Source organism: Mus musculus, chromosome 3, assembly GCF_000001635.26.
Source record: "Mus musculus strain C57BL/6J chromosome 3, GRCm38.p6 C57BL/6J".
In the NCBI taxonomy this organism is placed as follows: domain Eukaryota; kingdom Metazoa; phylum Chordata; class Mammalia; order Rodentia; family Muridae; genus Mus; species Mus musculus.
In genome coordinates this window covers 143,667,245-143,684,252 of record NC_000069.6, presented here as the reverse complement: position 1 = coordinate 143,684,252, position 17,008 = coordinate 143,667,245, and the positions used below count along the sequence as shown (strand labels likewise).

General features: G+C 40.3%; 1 long non-coding RNA gene and 1 other non-coding gene across 2 annotated transcripts in view; one reads left to right on the top strand and one right to left on the bottom strand.

The window, feature by feature from the left end:
• Gm6260 (predicted gene 6260) overlaps positions 1-13,361 on the top strand; it is a 41,252-nt gene extending 27,891 nt beyond the window's left edge. Inside the window, exons 2-3 of the long non-coding RNA NR_040405.1 lie at positions 11,456-11,523; positions 12,718-13,361. This is a non-coding gene — a long non-coding RNA (predicted gene 6260). The remainder of the gene's footprint in view (positions 1-11,455; positions 11,524-12,717) is intronic.
• Positions 9,186-9,310, bottom strand: Gm24728. The gene has a single exon (XR_003954769.1). It is a non-coding gene; the product is annotated as a small nucleolar RNA SNORA4 (small nucleolar RNA).
• Positions 13,362-17,008: the final 3,647 nt, after the last annotated feature.

The following is a 17,008-nucleotide window of genomic DNA, read 5'->3' as shown; positions in this document are numbered from 1 at the left end:
CACAAATAAATATGGTTCCAGAAATAGCTAATAGATAGTACTATAGAATTATTATGACATCAGAGGGGAAATAGAAACCATACAAAAGTATCTCAAAACCATTTAGGACAAGTATGTGTAATGTTAAACAAATATAGCAAATAGAAAGCAGTAATTTGAACAGTTTCCAAACTCCACAAAGGCAATGAAATGATTTTTGTCATAAGAGCAATAGGTGAGGACTTTGTAGTTATGACTTGGGAGCAATGTTGCCCTACAAGGAAGACCGAGGTATTACAATAGTGATGTTTGTTCTAACAATACTTTAGACATGTTCCATAGGTGTTTTAATCAGAGCTTCTATAGAGAAAGAATGGGATATAAATAAATATATAAGAGAACATTTATTATGGGGGTTGATTCCATTGATTATGGTGGTTAGGGGTACCTTAGTCTGTAATCTGTCATATTGAGAACATGGAATGCCAACAGTATGATTTAGTATACCAAGATCTGAGAATTTTGGAGGGCCCTGGAGTTCAAAAGAAGCTAAGACAGTTAATGGGTTCTGAGATCTGATGAGTAAAGATCTAGAGATATGCTACAGCTGCACAGGACAGATGTGATCAGGAGAAACATGAGACAATAGAAACAGATGACAAAGATGGCAGAGGCTGTAGGTAGGATATGGAGATAACACATTTAGTGTATAAATGACGTGCAGGAAAACAGACTAGAACGAGACACTAGGAGGGAAAAAACACACTGTGGCTTTCCTACAGATGAAAACAATGTACTAAACAGACGCTTTAGTAAATAGTCAATTGAAACAGTCCACAGACATGGTTTATGATCTGAAACGGCCATGACATCTCATGAGAAGGTAGGATGAAGGCGGAGGGCTTACTTAGCATGCAGGGGGCCCTGAGTGTGGTCCTCAGCATAATACACATGCAGAAAACAGGCATGCAATCAAGACCCCAGAAAGAAACAAGAATTCTAAAACATATGTGTGTGGGAAAACATACAGACTGTCTTACATATTAAATTCTTTAATATATAATCAACAAATGCAAAGGCAGTATGCAGTTTACATTATGATATTTTAAACTGTTTATTGTATGCCGGAAGACCAGGGTGATTTCTACTTTGTAGGCATGAGACTTTGTAGTACAGGGGCCAAATGTTCTTTTCTTTGTTAGAGACACTATGACCATGGCAACTCCTATAAGGGAACCTATTTAATTGGGGCTGAATTATAGTTCAGAGGTTTAGTCCATTATGGTCATGGTGGGAAACATGGAGGCATGCAGGCAGACATGGTACTGGAGAAAGAGCTGAGTATTCCACATCCGGATTAGCAGGCAGCAAGAAGAAAGGGAGCCACTAGGCTTGGCTTGAGCTTCTGTCTCCTCAAAGCCTAACTGCTAGTGGCATACTTCCCCCATCAAGGCCACACCTCCTAATAGCACATGCCCTGTGGGCTGATGGGCGCCATTTTCATTCAAGCCACCAGTTTTCTACCCTAGAAACTTCTTTAGCCTCTATTCCAAAACCTGAGCAGACAGATGCAGTCATTCTGAGTGAGGGAGCAACAGTAATAGGTAGAAATGAATTTACAGCTTGCTTATGATGATATATGTCTATAATTTCAACACTTGGGCAGATGAGGCTGGAGGATGCAATACTGAAGGCTAGCCCTAGCTGCACAGAGAGTGCCAAGCAACCCAGGCTTATTATTTAACAAGAGAACAAGCAATCCAGTGAGAGTCTGTCTCAAAACAAAATAAAACAAAAACAATGAGCAAGCAAGTGAAAATCAAGTACCACCAAAGGCAACAAATCCACATTTATAAACTATTAGCACAACCACTCAAAACTTAACGAAGAAGCATGTTGCTAATAAGTAAACAGCAAGGTAAAACGGATGCTAAATATAGTCCATTAATTCATAAGGAGTCAGGAAAAGAGTAATGAAGGAACAAAGATGGCAAGAATAGAAAAATAGCAAGTTGAAAAGTTAAAACTGACAATAGCGGTAATTGTGTGAAATGTAAATGGTCTGAAAATTCCAATTAGAAGAGATGAGTTCTGAGAGCGGATAATGAAAAGACCAAATTTCACACTGTTAACAAGAAACTCATTTTAAATATAAAACACAAAGAGTGAAAAGGTTAAACGTACAAAGATGGAAAAGTTGATCAGGACAAACAGCACAAACACGATGCATTGCCAAACAACAGGAAGCAATCGGAGCTGCTAGCTTTAATGAGTGTCAGATTAAACTGCAGAAGGAGGCAGAGACCTGGAAGCACCTAATGCTGAAAGGATCACTGTATCAGTACCATGAGCAATGCTAAAAATGTAGTGCTTTAGAGTGATGTTTCTAAGTAAACAAGGAAAACTGCAAATAAACAGAAAGGATGGGTATCCACGGAGAATATGCATAGGGAGTTGAGAAGAACACAGAAGTTCTGAACAATATTACACCATTTATGCTGTCTACCCATCAGATGAATTAAGTTAGAAATGGATAACAAGTCAAAAATCTGGGAACTCTTCAGTCATTTGGAAATAAAGCATGCTTCTTCATGCTGATAAAATATAAAATATTAAAAAAATAAATAGAAAATAATTTGAAATGAAGGAAGACTAGCAGTCTCAACAAATCTGGACCCCTAAGATCTCTCAGACACTGAGCAACCAACCAGGCAGCATTTACCAGCTGATATGAGGCCCCCAACACATACACAGCAGAGGGCTACCTGGTCTGACCTCAGTGAGAGAAGATGTACCTAACCCTGGAGAGAATTGAGGTCCCAGGCAGTGGGGAGGCCTGGTGGAGTGAGAGGGTGAGGTAGAGACATCCTCTTGGAGACAGGGGAGGAGTAATGGGATGAGGAACTGTAAGAGGACAGAACAGGATGGGGGATAATGACTAGACTGTAAAGAAAAAAAAGATTAAAGATAATTAAAAAACATATCAAAGTTATGGGACATGGCTGAAGTTGTGGGAAACTCTGTAACTAATTCTTGTCTTGAAACTGATAAAATTCTAAAATTGGTTATCTAAGATCCCATATTAAAGAATATTTTAAAAGAAGCACGGGTCTGGTGTGGCAGGTCATACCTATAGTCTCAGCACTGGAGAGATTGAAGCAGGGCAATTGCCACCAGTTTAATGCCAGTCAGTTTTGGTTAGGATACTCCCCACCCCACCCCCTGTACTCTAAAAGAGTACAATTCAGTCCAAAATCAGCAGAAGGGATGAATCTAAAAGCAAGGAAGTCAATTGAATAGGAAAAGAATAACACATGTCAATACAATCACACCTTGCTTCTTGGAAAGAAATCAACAAAATTGATAACTTTCCAGCTAAATTAATCAAACAGAGGAAAGAAGAGCAGCCAGCAACAAAGACAATGAAGCAAGAGCATCATCAGGGACCAGAGAGCGATCAAAATGCCAAGAAGAGAATTTTGTAAAGATTTTGTGCCACTAAACATGACAACTTAGGCTAAATGGACGAAGCCTATGAAAGACACAAATTACTACAGCTAACTAAATTCATCCAATATGATCAGTACCCATAGCAATAGCATCTGTAAAACTGTTTTGATAGAGTAAAAATGGCTGTCAATAAAAACAAAACAAAAAAACCCTTTAAGTCCTGACTTCTCTATTTGACTATATTGAGTACCACCTAAATTGCTTTCTTTCCTCTTCTGATGACACCACACAGCTTTTGAGTTAATCCTACCACAGTGGGGCCATTCTTTTATTGTTATCTTTCAAGGATTGATTTTCAATTATTCACATCTGAAACACGGGGCCTTCCTAGATTTCTGCCCAGGGTTCTCTGTTCTCATTCCAAAGCTCTCTAAATAATTTCCTTTATTCTCAAGTTATTTCATGACTCTTCATAGAGTGATGAGTCTCATATTTGTGAGTCAATTATGCAATTGATACCTTCATCCAACTGTATAGCAGGTGCCCTGAACTCAGCACATACCAGCATGAGAACAGATGACAGCGAATGTGGGTGTGAAAGGCCATACTTAGTCACTGAGTGGGGAAGTGCACACCAGTAAATCTGTGTGGAAACCTCTCACAAAAACTAAAGAAGTCACTGTCATATGAACCAGCTTCCCCCATCTGGACAACATACCGAAATGATTCTACACGATACCCCAAAACCTTTGCATGTCCATTTTAGTTGCTATTCTACTCACAATAGCTCCAAAGTGGAAGCCATCTAGATCAGCAGGTTCTCATCCTTCCTAAGGCTGAGGCTGTTTAATACAAGTTGCTCATGTTGTAGTGACCCCCAACCATGAAGTTATTCCATCTGTCCTTCTGTAATTTGGCTATTTTTATACGTTGAAATGGAAATATCCGGGTATGTAGAATATCTGATGTGTGAACCCCGAGGGGGTCATGACCCACAGGTTGAGAACCACTCACTGATCTAGATGGTCATGAGTTGAGGAGTCAATAGTGAAAACTTAGAATTTTATTTGGCCCTAAAGGAAAATGAAATTTGCACAAAAAAAAAAAAAAAAAAAAAAAAAAAACTCAATTACCAGATTCACTGCTCTGTGGCATGGCAGGAAGTTGGAGTCCTAAAGTCCTAAAGTTTGAGGTCCGGGATACAGAAAACATCCAGCACTTGAAACATGATGTAAAGGGGGAAGCAAGCCACAGGCTGAAGACTTCTGGGATTATAGACATATTTCCTTTTCATCTCTCTCTCTTTGTCTGTGTGTCTCTGTCTCTTTCCCTCTCTATCTGTCTGTTTCTTTCCCTCTCTCTGTCTCTCTCCTCTCTCTCATCTCTTGTCTTCCACTGTGTGTGTATAATGTGAACACACACATTTTTGTTTGTATGTGCAGAGGCCAGAGGCTATCTATTTCTCTCTTCCCATCTTAGTTTTTGAGACAGGGTCTCTCATTGAAGCTGGAGTTCACTGGTTTAGCTGGACTGACATATCGTCCTATTTCCAAGCTCCCAGGGCTGGGTGGATCAGCCTTTTGACTCAAATGAGAGCTCTGTCCTAGGATTTTGGTACTCTAAATCTCTATTATGTCTGGAGAGTACCAGGTCAGAGTTCATGAATAAGCATTGGAAGTCTTCAAACATGGACAGAGTGTAGGGAGGAACCAGCACTCCAGGAGTTGAGAACATTGAACATAAATTGAAGGGAGGAAGCCTGAAACTGAATGGAACGTTTGAGATCCGTGGGGTGCAATGACTTCCAGAAAATGAATGATTAACCACTAGAAACTTAGAAACTTTTTACTCTAAGAGCCTGTTATTAAAAAAATAATAAAAAAATAAGTAAATAAGGTGGTTCAAATATTGAATTTCCTTGCTATTTGCCTTGTATAGAAAGCTGCTAGGAAATGTTTGACACCGAGACTGAGAATTATGGCATGTGCCAAAAGAATTTTAAAACTGAGATTTAACTTGTGATCTAATTAAACAATAAGACCTGACAAAACAGTCATTCTGTTCCCTTAATGTCTTCCCGGGGCAGTTCAGCTTCCTATGTCAAAACAGACCCAGGCCAAGGTCAAATGCCTGAGGCTGAGGCTGCTAAAACTCATGCCTCTACTACTCTACTATCCACCCTCTTTCCCTCCCTCCGTCCCTCCCTTCTTCTCTCCCCCCCCTCCTCTCTCTTCTATTGTCTCTTGTCTCTCCTCACTCATCTCTTTCCTCCTTCCTATAAAGTCATACATTAAAACAGGCCAGAGAGTATGAAAATCAAGAGTCCCAAGAACAATGTGAAAAAAAGGCTTTTTAACAATCATCTAAAAATACATGAGAGAAAATAGCATGCCACAACCCACAGCTCTACCAAGTTGAGGCCTAATGTGAGGCAAAAGAGAAGAGAGCTTGAACACGCATGGCCACAACGACAGGTGTAAAGGAGAAGGCGAAGGCATCAGAGAGATCCTCAAACCTCAGCTCCCACATGTGGAAACATCTGTTTGAATTGTGGCCACACCTGCTGTCCCATTTAGAACAGAGGCTAGCTCAGTTTAGGAGAGAGGCTTATCACCTACTGCAGGGACCATTTCCTGAAGGTAGTGGTGGCTCTGAGCATTTTCTTTCCATTTTTTATTAGGTATTTAGCTCATTTACGTTTCCAATGCTATACCAAAAGTCCCCCCATACCCACCCACCCCCACTCCCCTACCCACCCACTCCCCCTTTTTGGCCCTGGCGTTCCCCTGTACTGGGGCATATAAAGTTTGCGTGTCCAATGGGCCTCTCTTTCCAGTGATGGCCGACTAGGCCATCTTTTGATACATATGCAGCTAGAGTCAAGAGCTCCGGGGTACTGGTTAGTTCATAATGTTGTTCCACCTATAGGGTTGCAGATCCCTTTAGCTCCTTGGGTACTTTCTCTATTTCCTCCATTGGGAGCCCTGTGATCCATCCATTAGCTGACTGTGAGCATCCACTTCTGTGTTTGCTAGGCCCCGGCATAGTCTCACAAGAGACAGCTACATCTGGGTCCTTTCAAGAAAATCTTGCTAGTGTATGCAATGGTGTCAGCGTTTATGATTATGGGGTGGATCCCTGGATATGGCAGTCTCTACATGGTCCATCCTTTCATCTCAGCTCCAAATTTTGTCTCTGTAACTCCTTCCATGGGTGTTTTGTTCCCACTTCTAAGGAGGGGCATAGTGTCCACACTCCAGTCTTCATTTTTCTTGAGTTTCATGTGTTTAGGAAATTGTATCTTATATCTTGGGTATCCTAGGTTTTGGGCTAATATCCACTTATCAGTGAGTACATATTGTTTGAGTTCCTTTGTGAATGTGTTACCTCACTCAGGATGATGCCCTCCAGGTCCATCCATTTGACTAGGAATTTCATAAATTCATTCTTTTTAATAGCTGAGTAGTACTCCATTGTGTAGAAGTACCACATTTTCTGTATCCATTCCTCTGTTGAGGGGCATCTGGGTTCTTTCCAGCTTCTGGCTATTATAAATATGGCTGCTATGAACATAGTGGAGCATGTGTCCTTCTTACCAGTTGGGGCATCTTCTGGATATATGCCCGGCTCTGAGCATTTTTGTATGAAGAGTTGATTGATTGATTGATTGATTGATTGAGAGCTGCTGCATATGCTATGCTTTGGTGAGAAATCAAGTAAAGGTTGATGTAGGGAATGGACATGTTCTCAGCAAGGTTTGTGACATTTTTTGCTTGTAAAGTCTGAGAGCTCTCTCTTTGGGGTGATTTTTGGTCTTAACACATTTTCACCATAGATGCATCCAGCATAATGGTGTATTTTACACTGACCAAATTAAATAAGAAACAGATATTTGTTTGAAAAACATCTTCTTAAGTGAAGTCTCTATGCTGTCATTTATGTCCGATCATCTCCGGGAAGAGCAGTAAGGAGCAGAGACCTGTTCCTGTCCCTGCAGACAGAAACCTGGCCTGCTTCTTGATCCTGAGCTGGAGACCAACATGATCATCATGGGTCACAATCTTCACACACACCCGTCTGCCTGCCATGCGCACAGCTTTGCCAGTTAGCAGAATGCATTCTGAAATGTCTTTCATAATCATACTTGCATTTCAGAGCATCCAAGAGATGCTGATTTAGGCAGGTAAGACCATCACATCCATTTGATCCTCCTCAAAAGGATTTATTCACCTTCACATCTCTCACAGTTGGTCCTTTCCTTGTAAGTTTTAATGTAGCAAACATTATCCTCCCTGCCTGCTTCCTTGGGGATTTCTACATGGTTTACTGTAATTACTCCTGATGCCAGACCTTGTGTGTTATGAACAACTTTAAAAAAATATCGGGAAAGGACTGTCAGAAGAAACTCTCCCCCACACCTTGCTGCTTTCTTTCATTTTTTTAAAAAGACATAGTATCAAGGAGACAAGATAGCATTTTGTTCTCATAATGTGATGGACAAATCATAGGGCTGGTCTATTAGGATGATGGATGGCATACATTTTAATAGGAAACATCAACGACAGCCAATTTCTCCTAGGCTGTCTTTGAGGCCAAATAGGCTCTCTATGGTCTAAATTTAAGACCCAAGTCTCTTAAGTTTCAAAGTTTTCTTGATATGAAAATATTGATTGGTTTTTAATTCTGCTGTTTACACCAACCATTAGAGTCTTAGGTCAGAGCCCTGGTTACAGAAGGAAGTGCCTGAAAATGAACTTTCTTCCCCTCAGCAGAACTAGTCTCTCGCTTCTAACATCTACTCACTACATTTTCTTGACTGTAACTCTGATATTCCCTACAGTCTACTTGTATTCCATAGAAAGAGATTAACCCAACAGAATTCTTTTTGCCCTACTCTATTTTATTACAGACCACATATGTCTCTTTAAATAGAGTTTTGCTCAAAAGACATTTCTTGGGCATCTACTATAGGCCAGGATTTGTATCTCTTGGCCTTGGAAAGCTTTGTTTCTGTCCTTAAACTGCTCCCTGCTCACTGTGGGTCAGACTTAAACAAAATGCAATCTTTGCAAAAAGACATGACGAATGCTTTGCTAGTTATACATATGAAATTACTTTGGAAGTAAAAAAAAAAGGGCAGATAGTGTATCTTATACTTTATTTTAAAAGAGGGAAGACTGCATTTATTTTTATGTTGTGTATTAATGTTTTTCATACATGTATATCTGCCTTGCATAAGCATAAAGTGGCCGAGGAAGCCAGACAAAAACGCTGGATCTCCTAGAGCTAGAGTTTCAGTGGTTGTGAGCCACCATGTTGGTGCTGGCAATTGAACTCAGGTCCTCTGCAAGGACAGCTAGTGCTCTTAGCTACTGTTGAAACACTTCTTCATCCACAATGCACATGTGGAGGATTCTTTTTTTTTAATGTGTATGAGTGTTTTACCTGAATGTATGTTTGTGCATCCTGGTGTCTAAGGAGGCTAGAAGAGGTTGTTGGATCACCTATAAGTGGAATTGGTGGTTGTAAGCCACCATGTGGATGCTGGGGGAAAAACTCAGGTCCTCTACAATAATGTCAGAAATCAGAAGATGCTCTTGCCCTTGAACTAATTCAGTTTGAGGCCATGAGGCCTCTGGTTGAGACCATGAAATCTGTGTGGCTTCACAGGACGGAATAAGCAACATGTGAGCAATAAGTGCCCTTAACCACTGGACTTTTTCTCTAGCCCCCACTTTATACTTCCTTTTTCCTTCACTGTAGGTCATAAGTAGTGAACCACAATAAATGAGACAGCCCTCTCTGGAGTGTGATCTGACTCATTCTGGCAAACAGCCTCAGTTGGTAAAGGTAATACTCTACCCACATTAGCTCTTGATATCATTTTATCTTTCTAATCACAGTAAAACGGTCATAGCATTGTGTCGCCTGAAAGTAGAACACTGGTTCAAATGAGCCTTGTTTAAAAACCCAACTCTTCTTAGTCATATGATATTTTAAAACTTCTTAACCATCACAAACATTGGTGCCCCCAGATGGTTGGATGCTGCGAGACTTAAATGGAAGCTTTAGTCCCATGTACCACTGCTGCCAGTTGCACTGCTATCAGCTGACATTCATTCTCGAGATGTGGTTGGTGCCTTTCAAATTATTCAGTAAAGCGTCACAATGGCCTTCTGAGGTCTTTGCCACCCATGCTTCTATTTTAAAGAAGTGAAAGTACCCGTGGAGACAGTCCATCCTGTGAAGCCACGTAAACTTCGAGGTTTTACCCAGTGACCTCATGCTGAATTAGTTCAAGGGCGGCACCACCTTCTGCTTTCCTACATTATTGTTACACTTATGATTATTGATCATCTGGCCTTATTTTGTTAAAACCCTTAAGAAACTTGAAAAAGCACAGTCAGTAAAACTGGAGAGTAAATATCTCAGCCCATTTGCACTGTTGTAACAGAATATGAGACTGGCAGCTAGGAAGGCGTGTTATTAATTGTGTTGGTGTAAGCATGAGAACCTGAGTTCAGATGTTCGGCACCCACAGAAAACCATGGCAAGTCTGTGATTCCATCCCCAGGGAGGTAGATGCTTATCACTCTTTAACTAGACAGCCTCACCTAATTGTTGAACTCATTTAACTCCAGGTTCGATCAGAGACCCTATCTCATAAAATAATAATGTCGAAAGAGTGACGGAGGAAGAACCTAGCATTGACATATGGATTGTCTACCTTTTGCACCGACCACTGATTTTCAACATGTGGAACTGGGAGGTGACACATTCAATAGAAGTAAAATTGCTGAGTAAGTTCAGAGGTTTTCCACTTTCAGGAAGGCTGATGGAGGTATCTATGAAATTCTGTGACTTCATAAGAAGATATAGAACTTAGGTTCACTCCAGTTTGAAAACCGATGGTGCATGAAGAATGATTGTACTAATCACAGCTTGGTGAACCAATGAGCTTACTGGGATTATGTATAGACACATGAATGAGGAGATACTTACAGGAGCATGGTTGGCTCAGCTTCACTATTTATGAAGCCTCCACCAGCATAGTGATATCTCCTGAGAGTGGAGTGGCTGGAAGTTCCTGTCTAACCTGTAGGCATCTCTACCACTCTCCTTTCCTCTAGTAAGTTCTTCTGCAATCATGGGAAGAAGTCTTTCCAGTTTCAAGTGCTCCCTGAGTCATGTAAACTTCATGAGATTCCTGAGTTCTCTTGGTCTCACTCTTCCCAGTCTCTTTCTCTTCATGCTTTAGAGTAAAACTAGTATTTTAATCAGGTTTCTGGCATAGACTGGGCTCACAATTTTTTCTAGTTAGTAATGAGTATATTTAGAATGCTTTGCTCTTGTTTTAGGAGATTTCATTCTTATGATATTGATCAGCAAGTGGTGACAACATGATGCCAGTTTGTGTCTGGCTAATTTCATACAATGGCTAATAAGGGAAGGGCGCATTCCACACTGTTCTCATAAAAAGGTTGGGAAAAAGAAAGTCTACCCTGGGCATAGAGACACAGCTCAGTGGAATAGAGCATATATTGCTTTTGCAGGGGGCCTGAGTTTGGTTCCACATACTTATGCTGAGCCACACACAACCTCTTATAATTCTAGACCAGGGAATCCAATGTCGCTGGCATCCACTGTCATCTACACTCATGTGCACAGACACACAGGCACATAATGAAAAGCCAAATATATCTTTTTTTTTTAAAAAAAAAGGAAGAAATGTCACTTTCAAAGGATAACATGTCATGTTCTATCCATTTTGTATGCCCTCCATACTCCATGTCTGCCTAATTATCCTTGTTCAGAGTAATGTAAGTCTTATTAGACATAGTTCCCTCTACTTCCTTCTTGTTTACTTGTCCTCATCCTGATGGACCCTGATGTAGGATAATGATGGGGGCACATGAAAATGCAAGGCTGCTTTCCTCATGCCCTGTAAGAAGCAAAAGAGAAAGGGTTGGACTCTAAATATACCTTTCAAGGGCACACTCCCAATAATCTAGTGTCTGTCTTGTAGGATATCAACTGGAAAGAGTATCACCATCTCCCAATAACATCACAAGTTGGCAACCATCGTTTAAGCAAGTGAGTCTTTGGGGACCCTTCATATCCTAAATATAAGCAGTTTATTCATTATGTTTTATACAGTTCTCACAAATCATTCTGCAAGAGTAGACAATCTTATTTTCAATACTTCATATGGAAAATCTACATCTCCAAAACATTCATGAATCTTCTACCTTATTAGTGGTAGCAACCACACCATACTGCATCTCCCCTGAAAAGACTGGGATCTTAATCACATCTGGAAGGGAAGGGACATAGAAAGAATGAGAACAAAGTACAACTGTTTTGGGGATGAGCTACAGATGTCTAACCTCTTAGTGATTGTGGACAATAGCCTCCATTTCTTGGTTTGGAAGAATATACCCACCAAGAGCAATACCAGTTCCCCTTGGGACATCCCTTCATTGTGGCTGGATTACAGAGACACACTTATGTTATATCAATCATAAGCAATATTCAAATGCATCAAACAACATCTCACTGCCTCTCCTACTGCTGCCTAGAGATGAGAGTTATTAATATCACCTTGCTTTTGGCACAAATATCATCATTGTCTTCAATTTGAGACAATGTATCTACTTTTCAAAAAGATCTCAGTAAATGGAATTGTAGTATTTCATGTATGAATGTGCTATGGAAAGAAATGTATTTTTATGTTTGCTTTAGGTCACTTTAGAGGTAGGGTCAGGATGCTATCATGCATAATTGTTTTTAGACATACTTTTCCATATTTACAAGGTGAATTTGGGAAAAGATTGGAAATATATCTAATCTACATCTAGAAGAAAATTTAAACTCGAAGGTACCCTGAGCTAACTATTGTGTATTTATACAATTAAATTGTCTAAATTCCTACATAAGAAAGGGCACCTAAAGATTCTGTTGACATAATATCTTAGCCAAGTCTTTATTCAATATTCAATGTCACAAATATCTTAAACTCTAGAAATCCAGTGCAGATGTCAAGGGGTCTTTAAGCAAAGGTGGAGTAGAAATCAATTCTAGAATTATTATTTTGAACAGGGTATCTAGAGCTATAATAAAGTTAGACCAACGGGGCCCAGCAATGTAAAGTCGGTTAATGGACTTTATTTAGACAACATCAGATAAGGACATTAGTAATAACTGTTATCGTGATAGATAACCTTAAATTCAAGAAAACATTTCCCCAAACACAAGTTGTTGTGAATTCCTTCCCCTTTTATCTTACAGTCAGCAGAAGATTGCAACCTCCCATTATGAAATGGCATCATAAAATGCAGAGCACAGCCACCCTGACGGAAACCACCTTTCTCCTCTGCCAATACACACAGGCTAGCAGTAAATGCTTTTTGAGCTCCTGGCGTGCGGATAAATTCCCGCAGACGTCCCCAATTGGACTGAGAGATTGAGAGACACAAGGGAGAGAATAGCTGAGGCCAGGAGAATTTAACATGGCAATTAGCAACCCTTTGGCTTCCCTAGACCCCATAGCCTAAGACTGGGGTGCAAGAAACCGAAAATCTCTCCAGCAGCGTCCATGATAAATTGGTTGGGTCCCTGGGGTTATTGGACACAGTTATTATCCAATGGCAGCCCTGGATAGTGTGCAAGTCTATGTAGTGAGGTCAGAAAATGAAACAGGGCTTTAAATTCCCAAGGAGAGCTCCTTTGCTTACGTCTCAATTGGTATGCCCTTTCCCCTTATTCAGGAAGGCGCCGGATCACATCACAGCATCTGTATTACCTTCTCTATCTGAACAAATAACTTCTCAAACATCACTTATACGCAGCAATTGTAACGATTACCACTGGTGACTCTGTCCTTGAAAAGTTAGAAAAGTATGAGATGAAATTGAAAATAAAAATATTTAAAGACTTTTAGTCTCTCTCTCTCTCTCTCTCTCTCTCTCTCTCTCTCTCTCTCTCTCTCTCTCTCTCTTTCTCTCCCTCTCTCTCTGAAAAAGCAAAGGGTTTCCAGGCAAAGAGGAATCTTAATTCTCTTTGGATATTACCACTGAGAGCTGCTTTTAGGTATTATTTTAAACATCACATATAATTCATAACAACATCACATTGCATTGAAATGAACTTTTTGCATTTATGCATTTTTCAGGGTCTTAGGAGTCTGGGGAAAATAGCATTGCCTATTTACAACTTTGCTGGAAAGATTAAATGAATTAATATGGAGAAAATGCTAGGAGGCTTGGCATTTAGGAAATTCTCAATTGTTAGTAGCTAGGATAATAATGATACTGAAAAAGATGGTCATGATGATTTTTAATGTCATCTTAGATATTTGTTATCATCCACACAGCAATGATTGTACTTGCCTTATCTAAGCATTGAAAGCAAACTGCAGAAATGCAATTGATATTCATGCATGGGCAAAATGAAGGATTATCTAGGTTTTTCCAAATACTGAATTTCATCCTTGTGTTACTATTGATACAGCTCCATTATGAAGATTACTAGGGGTTGTTACAAAGGAAGTGAGAAATAGATTGAGCAAAATCAATATCTTCAGAGCACTTTTACTGAGAGACTACTATGTGTCAGGTACATTGCTTAGAATATATATATATATATCAGTGTTAAAATTAAAGCTATTCATTTGTCTGTCTATCCATCTATCCATCTATCCATCTATCCATCTATCTATCTATCTATCTATCTATCTATCTATCTATCTATCTATCTGCCCACGCACACACACACACACACACACACACACACACACACACACACACACACTTGTGTGTAACTGGTACAATAAAGAGATCATGAGGTAATGCTACAGATGTGTCAGTTGTGCTTTTCTATTCTATTCAAATGTCAGTTCTTTCTTTCTCTCTTTCTCTCCCTCCTGTTCTCCTGTTCTTAGTTCTTTCCCTCCCTCCTTTATTACCTTTTTTTTAATACCTTTCCTTCACTTTCTCTGCCTCTGTCCTTTTCCTCTTCCCCTTCTCTACTTTCACCTGTCTCCTCCATCTCTTTCTTCTTTCTCTGAGTTTTTAATATCTATGTTGTTTATGTATCTGAAGATAGATCAGTAAATAAACTGTAAAATGGGAAATGTCCCTCCAGCTGTTCCTTGAGCTTTTTCATCTAGATCTTGTTTTGCCTGCAACTCTGAGCCACATCTATATGAAAGGACTGAGTGTCCATTCTTAGCAGTAGCTCAGTCTTCCATGGCTTTGGCCAAGCATTTGCAACTGTTGTGCACCTTAAGATTGGAGGGGGGCTCAGCTATTAAAAAGAATGAATTTATGAAATTCCTAGTCAAATGGATGGACCTGGAGGGCATCATCCTGAGTGAGGTAACACATTCACAAAGAAACTCACACAATATGTACTCACTGATAAGTGGATATTAGCCCAAAACCTAGGATACCCAAGATATAAGATACAATTTGCTAAACACATGAAACTCAAGAAGAATGAAGACTGAAGTGTGGACACTATGCCCCTCCTTAGAATTGGGAACAAAACACCCATGGAAGGAGTTACAGAGACAAAGTTTGGAGCTGAGACGAAAGGATGGAGCATCTAGAGACTGCCATATCCAGGGATCCACCCCATAATCAGCTTCCAAACGCTGACACCATTGTATACACTAGCAAGATTTTATCGAAAGGACCCAGATGTAGCTGTCTCTTGTGAGACTATACCGGGGCCTAGCAAACACAGAAGTGGATGCTCAAAGTCAGCTATTGGATGGATCACAGGGCTCCCAATGGAGGAACTAGAGAAAGTACCCAAGGAGCTAAAGGGATCTGCAACCCTATAGGTGGAACAACATTATGAACTAACCAGTACCCCGTAGCTCTGGACTCTAGCTGCATATGTATAAAAAGATGACCTAGTCGGCCATCACTTGAAAGAGAGGCCCATTGGACATGCAAACTGTATCTGCCCCAGTACAGGGGAACGCCAGGGCCAAAAACATGGGAATGAGTGGGTAGGGAAGTGGGGGGGGGGAGGGTATGGGGGACTTTTGGGGATAGCATTGTAAATGTAATTGAGGAAAATATGTAATAAAAAATATTAAAAAAAGATTGGAGGGGGGCTCTGTCTTCTCTCTATAGTCCATCCTGCTCATCTTCAGAGGCCGAAGGTTGTATTTAGTGGGTTGTTTAGTAATGATGGTGTCAAAACCAAAAACTATTAAGTTTCTTGGACTTTTTTTTTTTAACCTTCTGTGGTTCTTTGTCTTGGCTTCTTTTCTTGTCTGTTGAAATTAACTGAGTTAAAATGTAATTAATTGCAACACATTTAAGAAACTGAAAGCTAGCCATGGATGTGTGCGCACTGATCCAAAGTGAATACTCCAGTGTCCTTGGTAAATGTCTTTGAATTTGTAAAATCTTCGCTCAATGCAATAATTTGAGAAGGACGTGCCTGGAGGTGAATCACATTTTCTGTCCTCTTGTGGTATCTGAGGTTCAAGGCCACTCTTTCCTCTGCCTTTACCAAATTCCCTTTGCCTGGCGTTGCTATTTACAGACAATTTCCAGTGTTTTCATTGCTGTTTCCTGTTTACTTGTTCATGTGATTGCTTTGTTTGGCCATTACTGGCTCTGTCCTCATTCATTCTTCTCAGAGGACATTTATGAATTGATCCTGAGTGCTGAGGCGCTGCAGAGTAGCCGTCCTGCTTGGACCTTCTGAGCCTTATTTGCCTGTTCACTCCCCATCTACCTAAAGTATTATCTATTTAATGCTATCCCTAATATGAGTATGACCAGACCAGAGCAATGCTTGCTCCAGAGTGGGGACATTGAAAAGAACCTTCTGAAATCGTGAGCAGGTATCTTTGGGAAGATCTTCACTCTTACTGGCCTCTTTAAGCCTGGGGCTGTCACAGATATGTCAGCCATGGGATAAGTCACTTAACTATAGTTTTTCAATGTGTAAGTTTCTTCTTTGGTTGTGTATCCTACTCAAAATCAGGAAGGTAAAACAATCCCAAATGTCTTAGCCTCCTGTGAAATTACTCACTGATCAGCTACAGCAACCAGTTCTTAACTACCATTGCTAGATTGTTCTGCTGGAAAAAAAAATTCTCAGCATCACATGCTGTTCAGTGATAAAGTGACTGATGAGCTAATCCCCCACAAACTGAAAGAACTGCCCTTCTAATCATGTAAAAGGAAGTTTAAAGAAAGACCACTCTTTAGAAGGTGACACCTTTTCTCAGGTGGTAAAGAAAGAAGCGGACTTCTCTGCACTGTGAATACATACAACTGTGCTTGGGAGATGGCTCATTCAGTAATGTTCCTGTGGATTCAAAATGAAGACCTGAGTGTGAATCTCTAGCATCCATGAAAAATGGATGGAGCCAGTGGCTCCTGTCTTTCTGGGATGGTCTGAGAAACAGGGAGTTTCCTGGAGCTCATTGGGTAGACAGTTTAAGTAAATTTTAATTCAAGTTCAAAGAGAGATACTGTCTCAAAAACTTAGGAGGTAAGTGATGAAGGAATTCATTCAACGCCGACCCTGGCTTGTATATGCAGGCACACTC